Source organism: Pteropus medius, unplaced genomic scaffold (genome assembly GCF_902729225.1).
Source record: "Pteropus medius unplaced genomic scaffold, Ma_sr-lr_union100, whole genome shotgun sequence".
NCBI classification, from domain to species: Eukaryota; Metazoa; Chordata; class Mammalia; order Chiroptera; family Pteropodidae; genus Pteropus; species Pteropus medius.
In genome coordinates, this window is record NW_024344378.1 from 27,549,249 (window position 1) to 27,563,095 (window position 13,847).

A 13,847-nucleotide genomic window follows, 5' to 3' on the forward strand; every position below is an offset into this window, starting at 1 on the left:
AAAGCTCTGTTTTACAACCTGTGACTATTCTAATGTGTGTCCTTTAAAGATAATATTGCATCCTTAAAGCAGCTGTTTCTCATTTAGTTGCAGTTTCCACCTCTCTATAATTAATCGACCAGTGTGGAATTTTCTGGTCAAGCACCAGTAATCTGTCACGTAGGCCCTCTCCATTCCTACCACCGCCCCCCATAAAAAGAAGAGGTAATTTGCATGATAAAACTCTTGCCAGTCCCTTCTACCCCAAAGAAGGAAAAATAATCCTTCCTTTTCTTTTGTTAATGGCTCCCTTGCCACATCTTTCTTCCTGTAAAAACCTTCCATTTTATACAACTCCTCGCAGTACCCTTCTGCCCGCTAGATGGGATGCTGCCTGATCATGGATGCTTAATAAAGCCTATTAACTCTTCAGATTTACTCAGTTGAATTTTGTTCTATAACAGTAGTATGTATCAGACTTGATCTTAAATGCTCTATATCATTTATTCTTTATGACTGCCCTGTAAGCTATCTATTCCCATTATCCCCCATTTTATAGAGGAGGCAAGGTCAGATGGGCTAAGTGACTTGCTCAGGATCAAGTCTATTGCAGAGAGGAGATTAAATTTTAACAGTGAGATTATGAGAATAAAGCAGATTTAAAATTTTGAAAAAACAGGAAAAAAGAGGATTTACCAGGTTTGAATGAATACTAGCAACTATGGTACACTCCATCTGTGTGGTGGTTTGCTGAAGAGCTTCACAACAGATAAACAAAGCATGCAACTCAACCTTGAGTCTCAAGACCATATTTCTCATTTTAATTAAAAAAACCCCACTTATTTATTTATTTATTTATTTATTTATTTATTTATTTATTTTAGGCGAGACAATCCTTAGTTGAACTCACAGATTGCAAGGGCCTTGTCAGCTCACAATACCTTTTTTTATTTTTTATTTTTTATGCCTACAGCACCTGGTCTTCCTTGGTGGTCTCCCATCCAAGTACTAACCAGGCCAGACCCTGCTTAGCTTCCAAGATCAGACAGGATTGGGCTTGTTCAGGGTGGCATGGCCATAGGCGGGGGAAACAAACAAACAAACGAAAAAACCCTTTTGTTTTCCTCCTTAATCTACTTTAAAATTTAAACCAGTCCATTGATTTTTGAAATATAATTTTATTATAAAATGTTTCTACTTATTCCTTCACGGGCCTGACTTGGAAAATCAAGCTGCTTGGGGATGCTTGGGGAAAGAAAAGGTGGTTAAGGAAGGTGTGATGTTATTTATACTAATAAATCTATATTTGGTCATTGTCCTTGTTTCTGACACAGAGCTTCTAAAATTCTTGGCATTTCCTCAGTGATAAGAAGAACTGTAAAGCTGTCTTCTAGTATGTTAATTAATTGACTTTTGCAAAGCCCCTAGGTAACCAAAAGATGAGGACTAGTTACCAGAAAAGGCAACCATGTGATTAGAGAATTGAAACTTTCAGTCCCAATCCATGATTTCCTGGGAAAGGAGAGGAGCTGAAGATTGAGTTCAATGACCAGTAGCCAATGATTTAATCAGTTATGCCTATATAATGAAGCCTCCCTGAAAACCCAGAGGACGAGGTTTGAAACCTATTTGGTGAACATGTGGAGACTTGGGGAGAGCAGTGCATGCAGGAAGCATGGGAGTGCCCCACTCTTTCCTCATGCCTTGTTCTATACATCTCTTCCATCTGGCTGTTAAGTAAAATGTTTCTCTGAGTTTTGTGAGCTGCTCTAGCAAATTAATCGAACCCAAAGAGAAGGTCATGGGAACCTTTGACTTATAGCTGGTTGGTCAGAAGCTCAGGTGACAACCTGGACTTGTGATTGACATCTGAAGTGGAAGGGGTGCAATTTTGTAGAGCTGAGCCCTGAATGTGTGGGATCTGACACTATCTTCAGGGAGATCATGTCAGAGCTGTGCTGAATTATAGGATGTCCAACTGGTGTCTGAGAGAATTGCTTGGTGGTGGGGAAAACACTCCACACATCAGAATTGTTGTCAGAATTATTAGCAGAATATAGACTGCCCTTTTCAAACATCTTCCCTGATGATAGAAGGAGAAAACAGACTGTGTCTCCCATAGCCAACATGACAAGTTCACCATCCCCTTTCAGTCGGTTGCTGTTGGCTTTAACATCTATTCTTACCTGGCTATCTATCTGTAATTGTGCCATCTAAGTCTGAATGCTGGACTGCCGATGACAGTTTACCTATGGCTTGTTCAGGCGCTCCTCCAGGTGAGGGCATTTTCCTCTACTGTTCTCTGTCATGAGCGTCTGCTACTGTTGGGCTTCTTGAGGACCCTCGGCCCCCCAGTGACAAATCTTCTCCAGAGCCTGTTGATGCTGGGGTCCCTTGCTCCAGTGAGAGACCCTCTTAGAGGAAGCCAGCTGCTTTGAGCAGCATCGACTCAGCCCACGAGAGACTTAAGTGTTCTCCTCACACCAAGTAACGCGTTGTTCCCTCTCAGCTTCACCCTATTTCCTGTCCCCTTTTTCAGCCTGGCATCATCAAATCATCTAGTACCCTGCAGATTCAGTGATAACCTTCAGGCCAGTGACCAGTGCCCCTACCTAGTGGGGGAAAGATTGGGCTCATTCTTTGAGAAACAAAAGGGGTGCCCAATCCCAGGTATCCTTTTCTCCCATGGGAAGTGAAAGATAAAGGTATAGTGTATTAGTCTGCTAGGGCCGCCATAACAAAGCACCATAGGCTGGGCAGTTTAAATGCAGAAATTTATTTTCTCACAGTCTTGAAGGCTAGAAGTCCAAGATCAAGGTGCCATCAGTGTTGGTTTCTTCTGAGGCCTCTCTCCTTGGCTTGAAGATAGACTTTTTCTCCTTGTGTCCTCACGTGGTCTCCCCTCTGTACCTACCTGTCTGTGTCTTAATCTTTTCTTCTAATAAGGATGCCAGTCACTGGATTAGGGCCCACCCTAATGACCTCATATTAACTTAATTACCTTTTTACAGGCCCAATTACCAAGTACTGTCACATTCTAAGGTAATGGGAGCTGGAATTTCAACATATGAATTTTGGAAGGGACACCACTCAGCCCATAATAGATGTGTCCCCAGAAAGTTACTACTGCATGATCTCAGCTTAGGGACACTCCCTAGCCTGGGCCTTTTTTTTACATAGGCAGATCTGGTGGGATTTTCAGAGCTGATTTTTCTGACATAAATCCTTTTGGTTAGCTCTGTGGTGACACAGCAGGTGCAATAGAGGTCGTGCCTCTGAATTGAGAGGGTGAGACATTTAGTGCCTTTCGTTTCCAGCTGAGGCCCATCTCCCAAGGAATTCCCTCACCCTCCAACTGGAGGATGGGTGGAGGCTTGCAGCTGTAGAGTCACTTTAAGGAAGTAGGAAGGGCTTCTCTTCTGAAGCATCAGTGAAACATCATGTGAGCATTTTCCATTTGTATTTCTCTTCAGCATTTTCAAAGTGCTTTCTACATCATCTGCGTGGGGGGCAGAGTGGGCATTCTTCCTGTCATTTTGCAAGTGAGGAAAGTTAGGCTCACAGAGATAATAAGTGATTTATTGAAAGACAGATGGATACAGAGCAGACTGGCCAGGACTAAGTCTCCTTAATCCCTACTCTGAAGTGCTACCTTCACTCACCATAGAGGTACAACAGGAGAAGGGGGATAGAGGTAGGCAGGTTGTTTTCATACCTACATGGAGGCTCCTACATGGTAAAGAAAACAAAGTAGCCAAGAGGCAACTTTGTACACTATGAACTTGCTGTGCTATGTATTAAAGCCCGCATTGTTTACGTAAGATTAGAAATTATGTTTTAAATATATTTAGTAATAAGACAGGAAAGAAAATTATTTTATTACTGTTAAATTAGTCTGTTTTATTTTAAAAATATGTCCTAATGTTGAACTTCTTTAATAATTTTTGTATCAAAAGCCTTTAGAAAAAAATAAATTGTAAAATGCTCTCTTGGAAAGCTTCGTTACTTGCTTTTCACAGTGAAATGCTAATATTTGCTAGGAGAGAGCTGTTCCTTTGTTGCTCATCCATTCATTCATTTACGCATTGATCAATAAGCATGTATCAATGGATTACAGACGTAAGATATTGAGTTGCGCATCACTTGGGAAGAGTTTACATGAAGATAGAGTTACCAGAATACTTGTATCATTGGAAAAAATATTGTTACCTACACAAAAAGTATCACTTTGCTAGAGTTTTAATTAGATTGCGAAGCAATGTTAGCATTGGATTTTTACAGATTAGAAGGGCAAAAAATTATGTGATCTGAAGAAAAACAACAGCATGGAATTTTACAGATTAATTTCTGTCATTTTGATACAGTTCAGTAGTTTTCTGCAAGGACAGATGCTGTAGTTTTAAAAGATGCTTTTCCCTGATTTGGCCCACCAAACTCCATCTGATCACCTTTTCTATCCTTTAAATTTAAACCTGTGCTTTATTTACTCAGAATATTTTTGTAAGCCAAGGAAAGGTCAGCAACAGAGGTTGGGTCCAGAAAATACTGTTTGTATGCTCCCATGCAGCAGAATGCTTCAGAGTTCAATGGCAAAGACACATGGCATCTTTATTCCCTCTGCCCTCCACTACTGCTCTTGTTCACTCTTTTACTCCTTAGACCCAAGATCCTAACTACACACACTCTGAACCTAAGCTGACTTGCCTGGGTTGACATCCTGACCCCTCCAGTTAAATTCTAGAAGGGAGCTTCTAATCTCCAACTTGATATAACTAAAGCCAACTCGAGGATTTCTAATCTGGTGGTGGAAAGTACAGCATCCTCATGGTGAAGGGAGTCTAGAGTCCAACAGGAGAATAAAAGTGACCTTATATTATCAAAGACAAATGGTGAATTAAAAAGACCCCACAGTGGTGTGCTAGTGTATAGTCTTCTCAGCCGTCACACAGCCTGAGAGGCTTCTGGCTGAAAACATCAAGTTCAAATAAGGAACAATGATGGGAAGTTTAAACATTATAAGTTTAGCAAGGAGACATATCTGTCTGGCTAGTTTTGTTTCTTTCAGTTTTGTTCTATTTGGTACTTTATCTCTTATAGAGAGTAGAAAAACAGACCAAAAAAATCATAAAACCTCTCTGCTTGCATTGTTTTTAAATTTAAAATGTCAGCAAAGTGAAACATACTTTTAAGACCAATTTTTCTTTATGCTTTGAATATATAATTCATTAAAATGTACACTTTCTATCACAGTACCAGAAGACAAGAGATATCAATTTTTAAGAAAATAATTGAATTTCACAGAGAACCTTTTATTTTAATGCTGTATATTTGAATTTCAAATTGAAACACACTCAATGGATATAACATTGTCATAATGCAAATAACATATGATTAATAGTAAAGAAAAATACTCGTTTCAATACATTATGTTATTGATTTTCATTTCATAAGATGAAGAAAGTGTCAGATTGTATTATTATATTATTAATATAATATTTGAGTTTATTTGTGGGTATTTATTACCTTCATCACTACAAGATTTTCGTAACTTTATGAAAGCTTATTCACCTTATTCACCAGCCCTTTTAGCTAGTCACTGCATCCTACCTTGTGACAATTAAATGAGATTCTTTCGACAAACATATTCAAAGGTCTACTATGGCATCATTCCGGAAGCTAGAGATACAGCAGTGAACAAAACAGACAAAAACCTCTGCCTTCACGGAGCTTATAGTCTAGAAAACGGAGAGATGAAGCAGAATAAATAAGGACATTTTATTGCTCTTTAGAAGAGGATAAATACAATGAAGAAAAATAAAACAAGTATGGGACGGTTGGAAGAGGTACAATTTTAGACGAGAAGGGCGAAGAAGGCCTCACTGAGAAGACAAGGATTTGAACAAGGTAGAAGATGGAGCCACAGGATGATTTGGGCAAAAAAACAATACAACAGAAGCAGTAGCCGACAGATGCAAAGGCTTTGAGGCACCACTGGCCTCGTGAGCTTAGGGAACAGCAGAGCCAGAGTGGTCGAGGTGAGTGAGGAAGGGTAGTCGGAGATGAGAGAGAGGGATGCATTCCATCCCTGGTATTATTTTAGTATTGCTCTCACTTGAGCCGAATAGAGAACATTTTGAAATGAATATAAATGAATTCTGAGTTAAGATTTTGTGTTGCCTTCTCCTTAACAAACTGCACCTGCACCCTCACTGGCTACCTTTCAAGAGCTTGAGCAGGCAAAGCTTTTCCCACCTCAGGGCCTTAGCACACACTCCTTCTTCTTCCTGCAAAGCTCTCCCTGCCACTTCTGCGCCCACTCTTCTCACTCCTCATTCCTCCTCTGCTTTCATGCCTCAGTGAACGTTAGCTCCTGAAAAGGCTTTTGCTGCTGCCTAAAGTAGTTTGTCTCTTTTTCCGTAGATTGTATTATAATTTACAAAAGTATGCTTATGGGTTTTAGTTGTTAAATTGTTTACAATTATTGAGTTATTTACTTGTTATCATCTGTCATAAACTCCACAAGAATAGGAAAAATATTTGTTCTATTATTAATATTGATTATAGAGTGCCTAGCACATCTAAGCACTCTGTAAATATTTGTCGAAGAGATGCGAGGACAAATACATAAATTAATTAATGAATAGAAACAGCTTGGAGGATATTAAAACCAAGGTTTGTATTATTGTTCTACTACCAAACGCTGCTTTACCAATAGGGAAAGATTTCCAGGCCCAGACAGTATGTCAAAGTCAAACACAAGAAGGACATGGACTAAAGTTTCATAAACCCCTTGTTACTCAGGGTCTCGAGAATAACACACTCTCTTAAGTGAAATTCTCTGTGCCCTGTCAGCTGAGGGGGTTCCTCCCTTCCATTTGAGGGTACGATATGCTGTATTTTTATTATTACACTTAACAAATTCGCATTATTTATATCTCTCAGTAAATTCCTCCAGCACCTAATTATAGGCCTCTTGAGAGCAGGAACCTAGTTTTATTTGGTCAAGGATGGCTGGTACATGACACACAACAGAGGCTTAGTCAAAGTTTGGGAAATGAAACTAATTATCGCTGTGTTCCTGTTTTGCACCGGGCATTCAGTGAGGCACTTTACTTTTTTCTTTTTTCGAAACTGGCTTCTGAGTCTAACCCAAGCCACTTATATATGCCAGTTTCAATTTTTCCCACACCCATCGCATATTTCAACTGAGTCAAATATCTATTAACACCAGGAAAAGGTCTATTTATTTGAGTTCTGAACACAAAAGAAAAAGTAGGAATGCCATCAAGTGCCTTAGGCTTTCTTAGGGTGGACAGAGCTGATCACAGAGAGAATGCTGATAATTCCTCTAAGACTGAGACTTGGTTACAACTGAATACCAATATTTTCATGACTTGGTTTCTTCTCAAAGGAAAAATCGTAATTGTTTCTCAAAGTATCAGATGAACAAAAAGACGTGCACTGAGATAGCCCACTCCCTGGCTGCTCTGCCAGAGCAAGGCTGGCTTCTCAATGGTGCCCCAAAATTTATTATTTTAAAAATAGGGACTTATTTTTCAATTACTTTAATTTATTCAGGAATATGTGATTTGACATACTAGAAGTCAAAATGTCTGACTAGCAATATTGTGCTGACCAGTCTAAAATCACCTCTGATCCACAGTATGTGGAAAACCAAAATACTCATTCTCTGAGCCCTGATGATTAATACAGCTTGTGTTTCTCTTCTTATAATGGAGAATAAGTGATTATACCGCTATTTTCAGAAGGTATTCCTCAGGATAATGTTGATGACTGCTTTACTTTGTCTCATCTCAACCAAGATTGGATAATTATAAATTAAAGAACTATCTCTACACAAATATTACATTCTATAATGCTACAACAACTTATTGGTTTAGGTATTGTATATATCCATTTCTATTTTACAATGAGAAACTGGGGTCCAGAGACATAATTAATGATGAATAGTGGAGTTAGAATTCAAGCTCAGGTCTGTCCAGTTCTAAATACCTTTTCTTTCTCTATATCAAGATTCTTCCATAATGGATAAATGGATGGATGGTGGATGGACGGATGAATAAATGAATGAGTGAAAGAATACAGGAAGCAGCTATGTATACACACACATACATGCATACATACATATACATGGGTCACAACTGATTTGGTGGGTGTAATTTTAGTACAAACCTAGGGAAACTGGTAATATTTCATTTCATTTTGGTCATAGTTTGTATATATAGGTTTTAATAAATCAGAAAATAGTTTGAATCTTCAGACGTGGTACATACAACATTTTGAGTAATTAAACTTTATTAAAATCAATTTAGAAATACATGATGAATACAGCAATCATTTAGTTTGACCTAACCTAATAGAATCTTGTATGTGTAATTAGTGTGTAGGCTGTCATTTTCTGGTGGTTTTGTTTGTACTGAAAATAAAATTTATAAATCAGAATTTTTACCCATAGAATGTCAATATTCTTTCTATTCAAAGTAGGAATGCCGTTGAAAATGAGTGCTCCAATTACAAATACTCTTGAGGTTGTTAGAAAGTCTGAGGGTTTTAAATTGCACGTGGGCAGGGCCAATTTTTCCCTAGTATGCTCTGCTATACTATCTGTGACCATTGTGTCATCCACTTGCATATGAGCTCCATCTCCAGAGTGCAAACTTCTTGAGGGCTTTTCCTTTCGTTTTACAGAGCACCTAGTATACTGCTAGACATGTAATTAAGCTTCTTGAGCAGATACATCTCTCAAAGCTAAAGAGAATCCTTGGTGCAAGCACTGGACTACAACATTTCAAAGTAAGTAGGCACTTGCTCAGGGAGGAAGTTAGTATAATATGGAAGTTGAAGGAGATACTTATAAGGGAAATAGAAAATAGAAGAGATCCAAAGGTGTACTCTTTTTGCAGATCTCACCCTGCTTTGAATTCCAGTGCTGTTCTGCTAACTCCCCCGCCTTCATGCCAATCCATCCAAGATCTCATCTTGTCCTTGGTATTCAGCAGTGCCAGGCTCCAGGACAACTGTGAAGTAGATATTGCCTGGCTAATTAGGATGTGTGTGTGTGTGTGTGTGTGCGCGCGCGCACGTGTGTGTGTCTACACATATATGTTCAGGTAAATTTCAATGGCTGTTAAGAAATATAATCTTGTTTATTTTCTGTCCTAAATTTTTATTGTAAGTCAGAGTGGCGAGATTTTAAAACTGCCTCCTCCTGTGTAACAGAAGGAATAACTTACACTGCATATCCTTTTGCCATATGTTGTTTCTTTTGAAACTTGACAAACCTAACCGTATAAGGAGAGTGGGTATATTTCCCCCCATTTAGAAAAGTAAAATCCTGCAGTTCGGAGAGGTTATGTAGCTTGTCCAAGCAAGTTTGTGTAGTGTGGAAGACTCTGGCTTCTGATGATGTGCCCCTGGGTTCTCCACCTGCTGGCTCTCTAATAATAATTGTAGGATGGTCTCATTCAGCTTCGTGTGAAGAGACGAAGACTATTTACTCATTTTCTCCCTCACGATTTTCTCTCGTCTCTCTTCCTGCCTATCTTCTGCTGTTCTGTTCCCTGTTGTTTTCTCAGTATACCAAAGGAATGAAGAACAATGTTCAAATTAAAACTTTGTTACATTTTTAAGCTGATTTTGGAGCATTTGGCCTAACAATTCAAGAGACTATTTATTTATTTCACCATTTTACCATTACGGACATTGTTTTGAAAAAACACAGCTCTGGATGATATGGATAGAAATCACTCACCAGTATCTGTGAGATGAAAATCACCCTCATTAAGACTGCTGAAGAGTAAATAATATTCTATCTGCTGCATTTATTTGACTTTTGCTGCCTGGTATTGTAAAGGAGAATTTTAGAGGAATTCCTAAAAACAATAGAAAAATTACCATGAATAAGACAGTATTGAACAGCGGGGGGAGCTGAAATGGTGAGGGAGGAGTTGTACAGACAGGCATGGGAGGTCAGCTCTGAGCCACCCAGTAGCCACCAACCACGTGAACTATTAGAATTTTAAATAAAACTATATTAAAAATTTATTATTTAAGCACACTGGGCCCATTTTGCTTGCTCGATAGTGCCATGTGCCTAGTTACTACCATATTGGATAGTGCACATAAAAAAAACATGTCTCTTGCTGCATAAATGTAATTGTATCATGCTGCTCTAGGCAGATGAGCAAAGTCCCTCATAGCATGTCAAAGTCATTTAAATATGGGAAGAACAATGAGCCATCCCTAAGGATTTCTTCCTCCTTCCCACCCTTCCTCTCTTCCTGTCTTCCTCCTTTGGCCCCTTCCTCCCCTTCTCTTTTTCTTCCAACAAATATTTAGAGAGCAATTACAATGAGCCTGGCGCTCTTCAAGCATTGGGGCTACAGTGATAAACAAGAAAAGATGTGGCTCCTGCCCTCAGACAAGTGACCATCTAGTAAGGGATTCAGACAGTCGAAAACTGGCAATTATGATCCAGGATGATAGGTGCTAGGTGCTCCCAACCTGGTTTCAGACCTCAGGTTAAACAGAAAAAGAGATGTCAGAAAGCTAAGACTTGCAAGATTAGTAGAAGATATCCAGGTATAGAAGGGCAAGGAAAAAGAAGGAATAAGTGTGTTCCAGATAGATCAGTAGAATAGAAGAAAGAGAACAGGATACACTCCAGAAACAGAGAGAAATTGAAGATGACGAGTATATAGTGCAAGCAAAGAAGAAGAAAGAAAAGTTACATTTTGTTTACAGTTTAACCCTCGGGTCTCATTGCATTTGAGAAAGCTTTAACTCTCATGAAAGGTGGAGAAAAGGATATTCTTTTGGAAGAGAGGCTTTCCAAAGGTAAGTGATCTTACATCATGTATTCTGCTTCTTTGTAGAATAGGTTCTACACCCCTTTCAGATTGTGGGCATAGAAAGCTGTACCTCTACCCCCTGGCTATCATTAACTAACTATGGGTGAAAAAGGGGCCACATACTAAGCCTGACAAGCTCAGGGGAGGGCATCATGGTGGACCCTACAAACTCAGAGACCAAAAGTAAACACATAAGATGGTCTGAAGATGAAAATTCCTAACTGAGAGTGGGTCATGCAGGTTGTTATGTCCTAGGCCTATAGCTTCCTTGACCAAGGTCAATCTTTACCTTAAGTGAGTCTGTCTATTGTCTTTTTGCATCTAGATAATACACTTTTGAAATGTCAGAGCAATTTTCTTTACAAGACTCTTCAGGGCACAATCACTGTAGCAGAGCATCAGACCACAGCATCCTACATTGTTCCCCTATTCCCCAATTCCCCACAACTATATATGCTGTAAATGTTAATTATTAACTATCCTGTACACACCAATGTAAATGAGGTATGTATCTCTCCCTTTAACTTTTTATTCAATCCCAGAGATTTTCCCACTTTGCTTTCTCCCACCCCCTTAATCTGCCATGCGGAGGGAACCAAAATTTTGCCACTCTGGAGCTGCTTTTGGGATACCGATTTTAAGCTGTTTATTAAGAAATAAGACTCAGAAAGAAACTTTGGCTTTCCCCACTTTCTTACCCAAGAGATACAGATAGAAATACCTGCTTCAGGAAGGAAATCTTAGGATGTTCACCTGAGCCTAATTTGAATTAAGTATGGTGAATAAGAGAGCTTCAGGCATGGTCTTATTAGCTAGGTACCCTCCGTGTCTCATTGTTTAAGTTGCCCAGCAAAAATTTGCCTGCCATGTGTGTTCCCTCTTCCTCAACTACTTGTAAACTACTCATTCTCATTTCTGAAATCTAATATACCATCCCCCCACCCTTTCTACTATGTCCAAAAATGTCATATATACCCAATGTTGCCTTGCTGTCTTTGGCATTTTCATGCTTATGTGAATTCCCCATGTGCATGCATTAAAACTTTAATTTTCTTCTGTTAATCTGTCTCTGTTACTTTGATTATTAGCCCAGTAGAAGAACTTAGAAGGTGAGAGTAAAAGTATTAATTTTTTTTTAGCCCCCACATATATAACCCTCTTTTGTCTCCTGCTTTGATTCTAATAAATAAAATAAGCTGCAAAACTGCCATTTTCCAGAGCATTTTCTCAATGTGTTGAGATTTTGCTTCCCAGAAATCGTTGTCAGTTTAGCTCAAATAAACTCATAAAAATTCTCCACAGTTCCTTACGTCAACATAACTAACTAAGTAACTCTCTCTCTTTCTCGCTCCCCACCTTCTATCTCTTTCCTCCTTACTCCTGCAGTGGGGAAGTTATATACAACTCAAGGCTGCCTAGGGACAAAATCATACAGTATAAAAAGTATGATCTATGGAGTCAGACAGACTTTGTTTTAAATCTTAGCTACACTAATTCTATTGGTTTGGTCCATGTTGCTGAAAAAATTACTGAACTAAAGGGGGTTTGTTTGCCTGCATGCATCAAAGCTAAATAAGACACAAACAGGAGTCTGCTGCAAAGAAAGTAAAGGTTTATTTAAGAAAATGGCCCCAAGCCTGGAGACACAGGTGAGCTGGTGCTCAAAGATCTGGTTCCCCGATGGCCTCTAGGGGGTAGGTTATATAGGGAAAAATCATTAGTCGTGGTAGCCAAGAGAGTTGGGGTTATGGGCTGTACTGATAGGTCAGAGTTGAGGTAAGGGTAATTAATCATTTCTTCAGGTCTTGAGGAAAGTTTTAAGGTCTTTCCTGGGGTCCTTCTGTCTGTTCTAATGGGAAAGTAGCCAGGGTTTTTTTCTACCTTAGGCCCAAGGACTGAAATATAACTTAGGTCAAGATGTTATCTTTACCTTGACAAAGGTCCAGATTGTGTGACCATTAGTCAGGTCTGGGCTGCTGTCTTCTGCTGCCTCCAGGGTTACTGATTATCTGAGGGAAAAGCTAGGTCTCTGAGGGGTATAGAGAGAGGTCAGGGGGATATGATTTCTAGAGCTAGGCTATAAAAAGTAAAGTTAATCAAATTCATAAGGCCTTTAATTTTGAAAGAAAACAATCAATAACTATTTATTAGATTAACGACTACATGAATTCTTTTTTCTCAGCCTCGATTTTCTCATCTGTCAAGAGAAAAAAATAAAATAAAAATAGTACTTACCCATAGAACTGTTGGGAATATTAAATCAGATCATAGAAAGCACCTAGAACATAGACATTTGATAAATGACTTTCTCATTTTGCCTTCCAGTTGTGCTTGCCCCTAGGAAAGAATAAACATAGTGATACGGAGAAAGAAAATGGAACCCCAAAAGGAAAAATTGAGCCCAGCCCTTTCAGTGTTCCTCAGCTTCTTCACTAGTGTTCCTCCAACGTCAATATAAAGCCCCAAAGTACAAAATCTCTGATGATGTTTAGTTCCTGTAAGTGCTCTTAACATTCTCTGCTATGTTCAGCACAGAAAGTTTGGCCAGAATCTCTCATTCAGTAAAATAATTAACGTGGCAGTCTCTTTAAGTGTTGCTATAGTAGTTACCGTGGTGATGAAATGAAAATGCAATTTGAGTAATTCATAATACATAACCGTTCCCAGAAAATACAAAAGGAATACTTTTAGTATAACTGAATCATTTTGGTGATGTCTCAGGGCAACCTGTTACTCACTTGAATGATTCAGACAAAAGGCTCTAATGAATAGAAGATTAGACTGTTTGCATTCGCAACTAAATGTACCAAATACATTCCTAATGTGTTAATTAACATTTTCTCCAAATGCAAAGAAAAACATTCCTTCTGAGAAGACAGGTAAGAATCTGATTGTAATGCAGACTCAGCTGGCATTCAAAAAAAGTCTTTGGAAAAATGAATTAAGTAACCACAACATTCAAAAAAGAAAACTCTAAAATTCTGAGTTATAGACAAG

The 13,847-nt window shown here is 38.8% G+C and overlaps 1 pseudogene; it reads right to left on the bottom strand.

The window, feature by feature from the left end:
* Nucleotides 1-943: 943 nt before the first annotated feature.
* On the bottom strand, nt 944-1,062 carry LOC120609807 (uncharacterized; annotated as a pseudogene).
* Between the last annotated feature and the right edge of the window lie 12,785 nt (nt 1,063-13,847).